Genomic DNA, 17,065 nt, shown 5'->3' on the forward strand with positions numbered 1-17,065 from the left:
TGAATGTTCACGGTGTAGTTCATGGGTAATGAGCTTGGAAACGAGACTGACACCCTCCTAAAACCTACAAGTGAAGTGGTGATGACAGGGTAGTAAGACATAATTAGGCTACATGAAAATGCGATGTCATCAATTAAGCAAATTTTGCACAATCTCACACTCATAGTTTATGTAAAAATATTGCATGGGTGGTCTGAAATTGAGTCAAACTTGTAATAGATTGAGGATGAATGTCTTATTTAATGCTTAATTAAGTGTATCAAACGCAATATTAAAAACACAATTAGCCTACTATGAAACGTTTCCCAAAAACGTAGCAAAGGCCTAGTCAAAGGCAGCCTCCATCGTGTGCCTTTTGCTATAGATCACTTAAAGACGACAGTAAAGGCCTACATGCATTTTAGATGCTACAAAACGGATGTTCATTAAATAAAAAAATGTGGCGATAGAGATTTCCATTAACGCTATTGGACATGGCTACATGGTGATATTACAGGAAACGAACTTGAGCATTCAAGCACTTAAATCATTAATTGGTATTATTTACTACCCGGGGAAACGTAATCAACCCAGCATAACGAAGTTCAATACAGGCTGCATTAAAGTGGCCTTGTTAATTTAAACACACACTATAGTACACATTAGGCCTACACGGTATTCTGTTTTATCTATGCAGTTCGTGGTGATTGATTTGGTGATTCCTTTGATTGTTAAGTTAAATTGAAAATTATAATCGTAAATTAGGCTACATGGTTTAGTTAGTCTTTATATTCGTCTATATATCTTTTCTTTTAGCGCAAGCTTAGGCCAATCTTACCTGTTAGATTGGTCTAGAGATAGCCTTTTCTCCTTTACTGTCAACAGTAAAACACCAAGGCAAGGACGCTATAAAACAGGCTTATCCAAATCCGAATTCCATATTAAATTAAATAGAGCACATCTCCACATTGCTGCTCATTTGCGGACTTTCTTCCCCAGTACTTCCGATATTAGAGACCTTGTGTAAAACTCACGGGTGATTATATTTTCCACCAACGAACCAGTGAATATATTCACCATTTGTTTCCACGGGATGCACACATCTCAGAGATGTTGTTGTCATTTAAACCCAAAACCAATCAATCAAAATAATTCATTAAAGCATTATAAGTATTATTATAAGCCTATTATTATAATAATTAGTATTGTTCCAAATTGCTTCCAACTTTTTCTGTCATGCATCATTCATAGAAATATTAGATGAGAAGCATTCATTATATTAATTTAGTAGGACTCACAAATTACATAAACGAATGAATAGGATATTTCAGTGGACTTTGGAAATGTGGAGGCCCAATAAAATGTTATATTGACTGATGTAGATAACATTACGTTAATGTGAAATAAGCGCTTGATTAAACGCTCAGTCTCAAGGACAGCTAAATTCGATTGATTTCACCCTAAAGCACTGTGAATTAATTCCATTCAAAGTTCTGTTTCCAGACAGTGGTCATTCATATCAAAGAGATCAAACGCCACAATGTATTTAGATCTGGATTTTTTTATTTGATTTTACTTTCAAATTAATCTAATTTCCACAACGTCTTTTTTGTTGTTGCTGTATATTTTATTTTAAAGGATTTTCTTTTTCAATTTAGTACAAAACAAAAGCACACAAAAAATAACAAAAAAACAGCTGCCAGACATATGAAATGAAGTATTGCTTAAGCAAGACATGGGACAAGAATAGAGCAACAATGACAGATACAACAACAATAAGTGTTCCTAGTCAGTGTTCCCAGTCAGTGTTCCTAGTCAGTGTTTCTAGTCAGTGTTCCCAGTCAGTGTTCCCAGTCAGTGTTCCCAGTCAGTGTTCCCAGTCAGTGTTCCTAGTCAGTGTTTCTAGTCAGTGTCCCTAGTCAGTGTTCCCAGTCAGTCTCTGTCCAGACGGTCCAGAAACGGACCCAAAGTCCTGGTAAAACAAATATTTTTCCGTGGGGGATGGGGGGACGACGACGATGACGACTTCCATTTCCACAAGGTCTTAACATAGAAGTTTTGTATTTGTCACATCTGTGTCAAACATAAAGTTCCTTTCACTTTGTTTGCCAGTTATTTACCAGTAACACAAAGCAATGATCCTAGATGTTGTGACGTGATACACAGCAATACAGGCTTTGTGGACTTTTTCGTTCAACAATGTTTGTTTGTTCCATGTTACTTGCTATATAAACTGCTATTAACTTAAATTAAATATTCTCAGCTCATCTGTCACTCATTTTCTCAGATGTTGGAATTTTGTTAATATCCTATGATAACAGGTACATTATGCCGTTCTGTATGAAAGGGTAGAGAAAAAAGACAAGGTAGCAAAAATACCACACCAGTATGTATACAAGCTTGAATAATGTAGATTGATGATTTATATTATGTATTCTGTAAGGTATCTGTCATGACAGACCAACGAAATGAGGAACATTGTATGCTTTAGTGAATTGTAAAGTGGAATATGTTGTCATGTTGTCTAAATGGAGAAACTATGTGATGTGTCAGTTATAGATGGGAACAGGATCAGGATGTTCCAGGGACTGGTCGGTCCACCCTTAACCTCTACGGATGTGGTCCAGAAATCGGTCGCCAAACCTTAACCTGATGTGCCCAGCCTGTCTCTGACAGGTAGACATGGAGGGAGACATGATGTCACATTGTGTATTTGTTCTGCAGGCAGGCAGGCAGGGCAGGGGCCAGGTTGTTACAGGCCTGAGGCTGGTGCCCAGGGTGGTAGAAAGCAGCACTCTTGGCAGTAGAGGAATGTATATACATGGCACACAGAGAGAACGTGTGGAGGACCCAACACTACAGCAGAACAAATGCAAACCAGCCATACTGAGCAACCACACACACACACACACACACACACACACACACACACACACACACACACACACACACACACACACACACACACACACACACACACACACACACACACACACACACACACACACACACACACACACACACACACATACACACACACACACACACACACACACACACACAGTATCTTACACACACGCATGCACACCCACACATATGCACGCTCACACACACACACACGCACACACGCACACGCACACGCACACACACACGCATATATATATATATATACACGTCAAATACGGCAATGCAGTAACAGCAGCACTTCGTTCCCTAGATTAAATTTGAAGGGCATTTAGACAGCTGAAAGGTGCCTCTATGTTTATGTATCGCTGTCTCTATACTTCAGTACTGTTTACGTTCAGCCAAGCCAGCAACAAAAAGCCTTTGAGAAGTGAGGTACATAGGTTTGTGACAGTCAAATGGATAAAAAATACCAGCTTTTATGGGGGAAAAAACAACCCAAGAAACCCTTTTACAATGTGAGTGAACCACTGTGTGTGTCCTACTCCGTCCCCCTGACCCCTGCCAGAGGAACAGGTGTGTTTGGTAATGAAAGCCCATCAGGGCTTAAGAGGCTGAACACACACATCCTATACCCCAGCAATGATAGAAGGGTTAGTGATGACACCAGCTTCTGAATAACAGCTAGGAGAGCACAGTGGCTCCACACAATGTCTCTAGTAGGCTACAATGAGCGAAATATCTCTCTCTGCTTTTTGCTGTGGTTTTCAGAAGAGGCTGTGAATGACTAATACCTTCACCTAAACCAAATAATAAATGTTTATGTGGCTTGTGCCTGCTTTCCACACCCACAACTGGATGCTGAATGCTGAAACTGCCTCTTCCCTCTCCCAAGGGCAGGTATTAGATCAAGAAACGTTGATGATTCAACTAAGCAACTACAGATGTAGGATCTTAATTTGAGCCAGTTTCCTACAGCAGGAAAATAATCTTGCAGCAACAGGAAATGTGGATTATAATTCATTTACATTTTTGTAGTGGTTGATACATTTTTGTAACGGATTGTTCTTAATTTTAATTTTAAATGTAACTAGGTAAGTCAGTTAAGAACAAATTCTTATTTACAATGACGGCATACTCTGTTCAAACCCAGAAGACGCTGGGCCAATTGTGCGCCGCCCTATGGCACTCCCAATCACAGCCTGGAATCGAACCAGGGTCTGTAGTGACTCCTTTAGCACTGAGATGCAGTGCCTTAGACCACTGTGCCACTCGGGAGCCCCAAAAATCAAGCCTGAAATGTAAAAATGTAAATGACAAACTTCAGAAACCTTTTTAAACTTCAAATACACTACACTTTGTAAATGTCTTGCATTGCAGTAAAGTTCTGCTGCAACAGAGTGATCAAATTAAGATCCTACATCGACATGGACTCCAGAATAGGTGTCACAATTTTCTGTACTTTTTCAATACCATGAGCTACTATTTAGACTACTAGTTACATGGTTACTACCAAAAGTGACTTGTTTCACTTCTCTAAGCAGTAGTAAGCAAAAAATGGCACCCCCAAAAGTGTAATATAACTTTGCAGTACTGTCTAACATTTGGTTGACATTTTTTGCTACTTTCCTCTTTTGTCTATAGTGTACACAGTCCTGACTGTGCAAAATAGTATGTTGGTTACACTGTAAATAAAGATGGACTATATGTTGTATATTTCCATTGGCATATTCAGAGGGTGGTTTGTGTTCTGGCCACAAGCGTGATTCCTACTCCGTTTATTTCAGGGGTAAAGTGTCCCTAGTCTCACTCACTGTAATTGTTTTATTATAAAAACCATGCGCCCTCCGTTGGTGCTGCAGCTTGGAATAGACACAGTACATAGAGGGAGAGGGGCTCCAGCTCGCGATTACACTCCTATTGAAAAGTTATTAACGTGTCAGTTTTCTGGCAAAGCTATTAAAAGCTTCCCTTCGACCACAGGCCCACCTGCCTTGAATAAGGCTCCGTATTTATTGAGTGTGGCATTTTAATAAAATAGAATATAGATATATACATCAGGAAAAGAAACACCTGGCACACCATGGTATCACACTTGTTTTGTATAATAGGACAATGTTGATGCTTTTAATCACAAAAGTGCTGTTTTTATAAGGCGTAACATTAGCCCAAAGTCATGTAGAAACAAGTTATTACACCTTTGAATATGCTCGCTGTAGTGCACTTAAAACCTCAAACACTGTAACTATTTCATGAAAGTGTCTATGTATATTTGAACATTTTTTGTCATAATTGAAAGAAGTGGATGATATGTGTTTTTAGTTGTAATATAATATATCTCTGGCTGAGGAAACAGTTGTAAGCCATCATAACGTGTCGGGAGTAAGGCAGAGCCTGTCAGTATATTTCAGTTTGATAGGAAAGTACCATCATACGGATTCTACCTAGCTGATTATTTACAACATGTGTCTTATTTATTTTGCTGCTCTTGCAATTACAAACTCAGGTCCCCTTGGGTCATCATTGAAATATGTGTCACAATAACCACTATTCTGTATCTAATAGTCCGGGGGTATATTATTAGGGGTAAGAGTATTATTATCATCATAAAGCGTTGGACTATACAGCCTTAATGTCTATGTCAATTGCTGTGTTAACGAAAGAGAAGCAGAGAGACCAATGATCCTAATCATTTTTACATTTGTTTGTCAGTTTGAATTATTTCAATGTTTGAGGATGCCTGACATTATCTATATTCACTGTTCTCTAGGGATTCGTTCGAATGCTACCATCATATAAGTATTTTGTCTGAAAATGCTATAATCAGATACAGAGGTTTTTATAACACATGTTATATTGTTTATTTTGTATGTGATCAAAGTCATCTGCCCCTTTCTGTCAAAGTATGTTCCCTGAACGAACAACTATTCAGTCCCTGACATTCTGTATAAGGGTAAATGTATGTTCCCTGAACGAACAACTATTCAGTCCCTGACATTCTGTATAAGGGTAAATGTATGTTCCCTGAACGAACAACTATTCAGTCCCTGACATTTTGTATAAGGGTAAATGTATGTTCCCTGAACGAACAACTATTCAGTCCCTGACATTCTGTATAAGGGTAAATGTATGAAATAAACTGGCTGCATGGTGGAAATGTTGACAAATTTGCTGATTTATTAAAACGTGAACCTCTTATTTCGTCGACGGGCGGTGCACCCCAGCACGCACACGAGCTGTGGTCTAAATCCCTGTGGTCTACAGAATATAGACATAAGGTTCCCGCTATAATGGAACAGGGGGGAATTCATCCATTTTAATGAGGTACACTTTATGAAAATACGGCGAACGAGATATGAAAAAACATCAGGAAAAAAATCGGTCTTTGTAAAGGGGCTGCATGTGATTCATAATATTGGATTTTAGAAGAGGGGAGAGAGATGACCCTCACCCTCAACCCCCCCCCCCCCTTCCAGACAAAAGAGGGCAATAAGAAGGCAACATACAGCTCAACTCTGCAAATATCTTGCAATATCGCAGTCTGATGGTACAATGTCTTAACAGCTTATGTATTAGAAAGTCTGATTCTATAGTATTAGCAGCCATCTAAATGATAGTTTGTGACTGATCTGGAAGGAAGTCAGCCCAGTGTAATAGCCCAACACATTGTCCTCATGACACAAGGGGAGGGTGACAGTTGTCATAGTCAATGACCTTGACATGCACCCATTGCACCCACTGTGTTTTGCTCTATTCAAACGCGTCGTTCCAGTCACCGGAAGAGTCGTCTATTTGTGAATGTGGAAATTAAAAGACAACACAAGGATATGGATGAGACACCATGCGGGCTACATCCTTAGTGCAGTGACTGTGTCAGCCATGTTGACTGTAGCCCTTGGCTAGGCTGGTGGGGAAGGCCTTTCATGGCTGTTAATACAGCGTGGAGAGACGCTAATAATTGACAGCATTGTTCAGTGATGCTAGCGGATGTAAAGTGGACAGAGGAACAGGAAGAGGAGTGGATCGTACGCAGATCTTATTTAATTTAACATAAAATAACTGTTCCAAAGCAGTCTATTTGAGTATCATATAACATGACTACCACATCCCTCCTCTTTCTAATATGGAACTGCACTATATGTTCCAGATAGTTCCATTTGGGCTTGCTGAAGCCAAAGTGAGGAGGACACAGCTCAGCAGTGTTTGATGAACACAATCTCCCTCCAGAGGGTCTGTTTTGGGTTGAGGCTCCACTCTGCTCTGCTCCCTCTATCTAGTCCACTGTTTTTGCATCACATGTATCTAGACTGCCCGTGCTCTGCAGAGGTGAAAACAGTCCTGCCCAGGCAGGCAGGGAACACAAGTAATTACTCCTGAACACATTTGACATTCTTTACATTGCCCAGATGAACGAATCACAGTGTACCAGGGAGTTGAGTCTGGTCTGTATGCCTTGATGCGTACATACACACAGTGTTCTATCTGACAGTGTACCAGGGAGTTGAGTCTGGTCTGTATGCCTTGATGCGTATATACACATAGTGTTCTATCTGACAGTGTACCAGGGAGTTGAGTCTGGTCTGTATGCCTTGATGCGTACATACACATAGTGTTATATCTGACAGTGTACCAGGGAGTTGAGTCTGGTCTGTATGCCTTGATGCGTACATACACACAGTGTTCTATCTGACAGTGTACCAGGGAGTTGAGTCTGGTCTGTATGCCTTGATGCGTACATACACACAGTGTTCTATCTGACAGTGTATGTGGTTACTCTCATGTCACTGCTTCATGTGATTTGTTGTGTGCTGTTTATATATGATGACCGTGTAATGTGTAGTGAGTGTGTCGTTTCAACCTGGACATTTGAAATCTCATCATCATTCATGTCGTTTGTGTTCTGTGTTCTTGTTGAACTGTTAAGTCTATTGACTGTAATGGGGAGTTTGGAATTAGTAACCTACAGTAGAAATGTTCATCAGATGTTGTGATTTTGTGTGTGTGTGTGTATGTGTGAGTGTGTATGTATGTTTGTGTGTGTGTGTGTGTGTGTGTGTGTGTGGTGAGAGTGAGACGGTGTGTATTCAACAGACTGCTCTGTGTGTGACTAGTGTTTTGAATCATAGATACAGTGTGTTTGTGAGGCGTAGTGGGGGGGTCTTCCCTTCACCATAGTAACCATATGGTGTACCCCACCATAGTCATCCTGTGGTGCTGATTGGATGACGCATGACCCACAGCATTCACTGACGCTTGTTTATTCCACCCTGCATGTTGTGTGGTGTTGTCAGTCTGAGGATAGGCGGCTGGGGTATAACATCGAAACCCATTCCTACCCGTGACGCTAACCCAGGTCTGCTCAACTCTGTTACCCCGTCCCCTGTCCCTGTGTGGGGTGATGGGCCTATAGCTCTGATCTGTCCCTACCCCTGTGTATTCAGACAGACACCCCCAAATATGTGAGTGTCTTCTGGGTGAGGATGAGCCCTCACCGTGCCTATTTGGAGCAGAGCACCAGATTTTTATCTGCTGCTGAAATTGGTTTCACATGAGTGGAGGGGCAGACTGCATCAGCAGATTCTCTGATCATATTAAACAGAGAAGAAGGGGGAAAGGGCCAGCGGTTGTACTGATCTTTAATTTAATAAACAGGACCAAGGAGGGAGACAGAAAAATCATCAGTGCCCTCTTTCTCTGGTCTCTGCTCCTTGGCCATGGCTGGGTTTAACCATTCTAGTGCAGTGTAGAACAGAGTATATTCCTCCGTAACATACTGATCAGCAGCATCAGTGGAACATCTGCTGGTCTTCCCCTGATGGGGCACCGCAGCGCCACACATCTGGTCCTGTTACTCTAACACTAGGGGTACAAGGTGGAACAGGTAACGTTCCTGTGTAGCAACACTGATCCATACGCATCACTGTTCATCTTGTCAGAAGACTGTACAATATGCATACTACAACTACTAGAAATTAAGAACAATAATGTGAAAATGACTGAATATTATGTCAAATGTTGATTATACTGAAAGTGGTATTGTTTATGAAATCATGTGCACTGTCTGAAATTAAATCTTATTTAGAAGAGGGGGCACAGTCAGAGTGGGGTTGTGAGTTTTCTGCTAGCATAGTTTGGATTTGACTCTAGGTCAGTCCCAGGTTTTCATTTCCCACCCAGCCCCTCGTCAGACATCTCCTTACATTAGGATCTGCTCCTGCAGAACTTGTAGGGGTCTGGAGCTGATGCCCATGGCCCCCCCAATCTGCAGATGAAAGTTTATTAGGATTTGCAAAAATGCATCCCATATGTGACTGGCTTGGCAGTCTGGTCTTGATCTTAGGATTCCTCCTTGAGTGATATGATCAGTTGGTTGAATTATCCCACTTCATCAAATTCAGAGCACACTCGGCATGCGCTGCACAGAGAGGAGGAGCGAAGGAGGGGAGCGCTGTGCGTGCGGCACATTAAAGCCCCTCCATCCTCTACGGCCCTGACAGAGGCCCAGATAACACTGTCTGCTGTGAGGTATTATCGGTTCAGCCGGGCCCAGATGCTCAGCAGTCAATATCAGAGTGGTCCACTTGTCCATGACCTGGATAGTGCCCGTGCTTCTACACCTGCATTGCTTGCTGTTTGGGGTTTTAGGCTGGGTTTCTGTACAGCACTTTGAGATATCAGCTGATGTACGAAGGGCTATATAAATAAATTTGATTTTGATTTGATTTGATGTATAGGATAAACCTCAAGAGGATGGTATTTGGCTCCCTCTAGCCATACTGTGTCATTGTGTTTGAAAGCACACAGGCCCACAGAGGATACGTCCCTCACCTTAATGCAGCCTACTGTCCTCAGAATGAGCGGCTGTGTGTGTCAGATCCTGCCAGTGAAAAAATGACACACACACAGACCCCAGGAATCATGTGGAATGTGTGGAGATGGAATATCGACTGCCATTAATCATACTCAGAGTATTTAACAGTCACCCACTGGTATGTAAACAACTAATGCCTTACATGCTTGGCAGCCTCATACGTGTGGTATTTGTCCCTACCCATAATTTAGTTCTCAAATGCAGCCATTCTGGTTGTATGGGCCAGGAGACTGTTAGGGAGGTCCTTAAGGTGCTTTACAGTCTACAGCCGCAAGCCGGCTCTTCATATGATAATAAAGCCTCTGGAAGCATGAAACTGCACTTGCCAAAGTTGCATACTGATACTGTAGTGTTTGTTGTTTCACACCTCAAACGGGAATGATGCATGGGGAACAGCACACAAAGTGAGAAGGTATATTTGAATTGCTGTGGAGAACATGTGAACCAGTGGTGGCTGTTGTGGGGAGGACGGCTCATAGTAATGGCTGGAATGGAGTCAATTGAATGGTATCAACCACATGGAAACCTCGTTTGATACCAACCCATTGACTCCTTTCAAGCCATTATTATGAGCTGTCCTCCACTCAACAGCCTCCACTGGTGTGAACCTCTCCTTAGAGAATGATAGAGAACCAAGCAGTGAATACTTTATCAACACCTCACAGGCATCGTAACAAACAACAACCACGTCTTACTGATAATGTTGTGCAAATAGGTTGCAGGCAGCAATTTAGATGGCAATGTATTCTGAATAAATTACTCAAATGTCCAGCAATTTGTTTATCTTCTCACGTGGAAAAAGACAGATGTTGAATTGTTATGCCCTGTTTTTGGCATCGCTACATTGCTTTACTATGTGTTGCCGTTGTTTAAAAGTTTGGTAACGATTTACATTATCTGTTTATTATAATCATCAAGCATACACATCTATAAGCACAATCATAAACACAACATTATAGCTATATAGAGTATTATTATATGGCTGTTCAGTCTTGTCCAAGCCTTCTATTTTAGGCACAGAGAGCCAGTCCTAGTGCATTCTGGGAAGGACTGTAATAAACACTGTAGGGCATTGGGAGGACAGTGCTTGCCAAAAAAACAGAGAAGCACTGCTCTGAATTTTCTGAAGCTGCTATTCACTTCCAAGGACATCTAATGGGACGCCAAATGCCTTCAATTTGAAAATAGTACACATGGCTCTTTGAGCCCTCCCACCTTGATATGGATATCTTCAGCACTGTTTTCTCCAAACCAAGCTACCTCTGTCCCTTCACTAACGCGGCTCTTATTACCACTGTTTCAGTATCGCAGCCTAAATGAAAATCAATTATATATGGAAACCGCTACCGGATGCTTGTTAAGCTCAACACTATCCACACCATACAATATATCTACATCAATGAAATCATTGAAATTGCATGGATACATGATTATGCTAGTGTTGTGGAGTAGTTCATCTTTGCACATTGTACTCCCACGAGCGTTATTGTGTTATTAGGGATGTGTATCAATTCAGCAGGTCTAGTTAGGTCCACTTAAACGTGTTAAGTGACATTACAGCAATGTTTTGATAAAGAGGATCACAACCCTCTGATTCCTTAAATTGTTTATGAACTTGTTAGAAAAGATAAACCCAATTCCTACCTAAACGTATGAAAACAAATGCAGAATACTAAATTGAACTTAAGTTTGTTTAAATTAGCTGAGAAATCAGGTGAATATGACTTAAACAGGAGTACATTAAAGTGGTTGGCAGTTTCAAAGCTAAGCACACAAAGATAGAATTAGTAAATAGGTTTAGGCTGAATCAGGATCTTTGAATATTTGAATGAAGTCCTCTGATAGTTGTGAAAAGGCTATAATGTCATAATGAGGTTATGGAAGGTTTTATTGCCAGCGTATAACAGCGTAGTCACACTGCCTGTTACTATCAGGCCTTCCACTTCTAAAGTCCATCTGGAGATATCCACATTTGTATTGTAGCCATGTTTGGGTGCATCCCAGTAAATCACTGGAGCCGAGCTCCCTGCTATCCAGGACCTTTATATCAGATGATGTGAAAGGAAGTCCGTAAAATCACCATAGACTGTTCTCTCTGCTTCAGCACGGCAAGCGGTACCGGTTTAGTCTGAAACCAACAGTTTCTATCCCCAAGCCATAAGATTGCTAAATAGCTAAGAAAATGGCTACACGGACTATCTGAGTTGACCCTTGTGCAAACTCACAGGACTCTACACACTCACGCATACTGACACTCCAACACACATTTAACATGCACAGACATTTATACTGATTCTACACAACCACTCACATACAATCCTCATTTACGCTGCTGCTACTCTGTTGATCATATCCTGAAGCCTAGTCACCTTACCCCTATACATATCTACCTCTATCACTCCGGTATCTCTGCACATTGGAAATGTAGTTTTGGAACTGACTCTCTATTTAGCTTCTTACTTTCTTGTGTTCTTATTATTTCTTATTTTACTTTCTCGTGTGTTTTTATTCTATCTTGTCATTTGGAGTATTACATTGTTATTGATGACTGCATTGTTGGGTTTAGAGCTAGCAAGGAAGGCATTTCGCTTAACTTGTGCACTTGTAAATAATGATGCATCATTATTTGTATTGTTGTTGTACGCTAGCCCATCTAGTGCTCTTAATGTTTGCTTTGTGTTTTATATTGAAAGACATTTAGCAGTTCAATAGACCAATCAAAACTATTTTTATTGAAATTTGTGTGTGTCCCTTTGTATAAAAAAGTCTGTGTCTGCATGTGTGTATGACAACAGACTGCAGAAGCTGAACTTTACTGCTCTCAGGTTGTGTTTTCTCTTACAGTCAGTCACAGTGTGTGTGTGTGTGTGTGTGTATGTTTGTGTTTGTGTATGACAACAGACTGCAGAAGCTGAACTTTACTGCTCTCAGGTTGTGTTTTCTCTTACAGTCAGTCACAGTGTGTGTGTGTGTGTGTGTGTGTGTATGACAACAGACTGCAGAAGCTGAACTTTACTGCTCTCAGGTTGTGTTTTCTCTTACAGTCAGTCACAGTGTGTAGGAGCACGTGAGGAGGAGTGAAGGATTGAGCGGGAAAAGAGAGGAGAGTTGTCTTTCTCTTCCTCTCCCCCCTCTACTGCATATGACTACCATATGGAAGCACTTGTAAGCAGAATTAGGTACAAATCAGTTACCTGACAGCACTATTTCTAGCCAGACAGAGCTGGTCAAGCTGTGTATCTGCTGGACTGGGCAGTTCTTCTGCTATGGTCATCTCCCAGGTATCCTGCAGGTTTTACTGTATCTGACTCCACTTCTGTGATAGTAATACCATAGTCGTCTATGTCACCTATCTGCTGTTTTCAGTCACACCATGGCTATTAGAGATTAATTTGAAGCGTCAGACACTGAGGTAAGTGGAGGTTCAGATCTCCTGGAGACTGATACACCTGTTTATCTGGATCTCAGAGATACACAACTCACCAGACTATAGAATTAAATCAATTTCTTTTGTCCAGAACAAAGCTACATCAATGTTCACTGTGAATCATGTTTTAGTCATTGTTCATGGGAGAGTAAGACTCATTCTGCATGAATGTGTGCATGAGAGACAGTGCACATGTGTACGTGTGCGTTGGCCCTGTCCATCTTTGTCTCTGTCCTGCTCTTTGCTCTGAATTATGGGTAGACGATCAGGGTGTGAAGACTGAGGTCTCGCCCCCTGGCTCCAGCACAAATAATCTTCTATAGCCTTTGGGGTTTTGTGAGAAGCGTTCGGTCTCAATGTTTCCCTTATGGATTGAACTGTGAAAGTTAGGGGTGGAACATCGGTATGAAGTTCAGAGTTATAGATTTGGCTTAGTGCTCATCTCACACTCCAAGCTGCACAGCTTTTTTATTTGTCTCCCAAGGCTGTAAAAAAAGGCATATTTTATCTTACTTTATTTAGAAATGTTTGGAGGATAAACTCCCCTGAGAAGTCATCTCATTTTTACAGGGGTTCTGGTATGACAACATATGTGCATTGTGTATTGTGAAATCCATTGCAGTTCCCATATCATTATTTTTCTAAAAACGGTATATTGCATATAGCTTGAATACAGGCAGACATTGACTCAGTCTGAGGCAGAGATGAGAGAAAGCAAAGTGTTGGTGGTGAAATGGGCCTCAAATGGGAGTCCAGCATAGGAAAACAGAATAGACTCTCCCTTCACCAGGGTGAAGCCACATTCCCTGGTCAGAAGTCTCATGATGAAAGTGGTGTGTGATCTCCCAGGTCATCCTGCGACGCTGCCAATGTTTTCATAAGAGGAGGCTGGGTCCTGGGCGTTTTATCTGCCTGGCCTGGATGGAGCTGGACAGGGGGTGGGGAGGGGGATGGACCCTAACCCTCCTTTGTTTGGTTTGCGGGACGGGCAGGACTCTCGCAGCAAGGTGCTTGCTGTCATCACTTTGACCCCTGACCTCGGCCACTGGCAATCCCCAGGACTCCAGAGAAGAGGGCCGCAGGGGCTCTTGGGACAATCACACAGAGGTCAGAGGGCAGGGATGCTGGCCATGTGCACATGTGTCAGGAAATGGACCACACTCTCTCTTCTTCATTCATCAGTATGTCTGGTCTCTAGATTTGTTCTCAGTTATTTACCCTTTAGAGTTTTGTCTGAGGTTTAAATTAATTCTGAGCCAATGTGCAATGGATATCTCTACTGAATGACAGGGTAAATGCCTGATCCAAGTGTGGTGAAGAATTGCCAAAAGCCAGCTTCATGTAGATCTGTAGCCTGCTCTCAACCTCCCAAATCAACCGTCTCTGCCTCATTTCATAGTGTCTGATTACTATGAGGCTTATGTGTGTTAGCTAGAGTAGATAAACTGTATTCATGTAGTGCCGAGTTTTCCCCAGACAGGACAGGCGTTTGTCTTAAATAAAGCTAGAATTATCATTGAAGGGTATGTAGTGGACTTGTCAACAGCAAATAGTGTGCTTGGATCACGTCTGTGCCGAGAGTGTGTTACATATAACTAATACATTGCCAATCCTGCTGGTCCTCGTTTTGTACAAGGAAGGGAAGAGGTTAAACGCACACACATCGCAACACAAAACAGGTTTCCAACCTTTTTATGCGAGTAAAGTACATGTCGGATATAAAATGTCACGACAGGCCTGATGGAAACAGCAAATCTGTCGGTAAACGTTCCAAATGACGACCAAAGGAAATATGCTAGACAATGTGGGATCTTTTTATGTCGGTAAAATGTATTATGCGAGAAATGGTGGTGGAAACTTAGAGTCATTTGGAACGTTTATGTTGTGTGGTCCTCCCACTATGACTCGGGAAACCATGCAGTTTATTAGGCTACAAATGAAATAAATGATGATGAACTTCACAGGGTGGTGAAAGTGCATGGTGTGAGCTTGATACTCCTTTCCAATAAATGTTGAGGGTCTTATTCTGGTGACATGATGACGATGGTGACAGGTGTGCGTAATGAAAGGCAACCTGGCGCCCTCGAGCGCCTGAGAGGGGGAGCAGGCTTGACACATCATATACGTAGCCTACCCGCGCTGTGTCTGCGAGCTGTACAACACAACAGGTTTTGTGACAAAACCATCAGCAGGGTTGAAAATGTGATAGAAACCCATTTAACTTGTATTCTTTATTCGGTACATGTCAACACACACAGCCTTTTGTCCGCAACAAGTCAATTTGAGTGAAACATCTCTGGTGGGAAAATGTGCATCTTGTTTTATGTAGATTTTAGAACATTCACATGAAAATCTGTCCCCTATTGGATAGAAACCTACAGACCCTAAGCCTATCACTCAACGGTTGACAGACAGTGTCCAAGGCTGAGATGGGAACTCTCTATTTTGTTTTAAATGATTTACTCATACTCTCTCTCAAGCCTGTACATTCATTGTCACACACGCAGTGTACACACATTCAGACAGACACACACACACACACACCACACACACACAGATTCCTTCCCTCCTTCCAAAGCTTGCGAGTGAGTCTCAGAGCTCCAGGTCAGCCACCTGCCTCCAGGCTGGCACAAAGTCCAGTCTCCAGACTACCTTTTCCTTCCTATAACTACCACCTCCAAATCAAGTGGAAATATTATGATTGGACAGAGGTCAGTGTCACCCCTGCCCCTCCACCCCCTCCCATCCCCCCTCCAGGCACGCCATTGTAATTCAATTAAATATGTTCTTAAAGAGGATGGAGCAGGAAGAGGCTGGCTGGTCAGACACAGGTCAACACAGGCCTTCCAGCATATACTGCAGACAAAAGCTCTCAGTGCTATGGGACATCGAGCCATACTGACATATGGATTTACTGATGCCCTCAGCAGTCAGGAGGTCCTTATTCACTCTCAATATCATGAAATGTGTGGAGTACCTCTATGACTATGCAGCCTACAAAACTTAACGTAGAACTTTGCACAACATGTCAAAGGAAGAATTCAGATATTTTCATAAGTCCTCCCAAGCTCCCAAAACGATCCTTGTAAAATACTGTATATCTTGTACTTCACATAAATATTTTGTTTCAGTGGAAAGTAATAGTGTGTTATTTGATCTCATAAAAGGTGTCATGTGTGTGAAGTGTCTGGCTGTGTGTCTGTGATTTCCGTCAGATGTTTGAATTACCCTTAAAGTGTCTCGCTCTCGTGTTCTGTGGCCTCTCTCATGGTTAATGGCAACACAGAGAGCAATCACATGTTATATAATAGCCCTGTGTTGTAGACTGTACAGTCACAGAGGAAAAACATCACTAATTAAAAGTCTGTCTTTAAGTTGTCAAATCTGGACAGAAAAAAATCCATCTTTGTAGAACGTAAACTAGAGGTCCATCTTTGACCCGGCTTGGATACTATACAGTACAGTGTACTGTGTACAGATTGACTTACAGTCTATAAAGAGAAGATGAGAATGCTTATGGTAGAGTATCTGCTAAATGCTTGCAGTGTTTTCCCCAGCCATGGGAACCCAGTGTCATCCTTCCACTGATGCTTATTTCATCTGAACACAACTGTGGCTGTGTTTAGTTGTTATCAGGGCTTTAGTCAAGTGGAAGGAAGATGTGTAATGCTGGTTTCCATGTTGTGGTAAAACAGCCTTACAAAGAGGGGACACAATTCTATGAAGCCATGAGCCAAATGAAAAACACGTCTACTTGAAAAATACTGTGAAATAGGAGAAAATATGCCTTCAATATTTCTATTCTCTATTTGTCAGTGTATTAACTCAGTCTCATTGTCAATATGGGTTTGATATTCTTCAGAAAAATCATCCATGTCCTATTT

The sequence above is a fragment of the Oncorhynchus mykiss genome, chromosome 26 (assembly GCF_013265735.2).
Source record: "Oncorhynchus mykiss isolate Arlee chromosome 26, USDA_OmykA_1.1, whole genome shotgun sequence".
In the NCBI taxonomy this organism is placed as follows: Eukaryota; Metazoa; Chordata; class Actinopteri; order Salmoniformes; family Salmonidae; genus Oncorhynchus; species Oncorhynchus mykiss.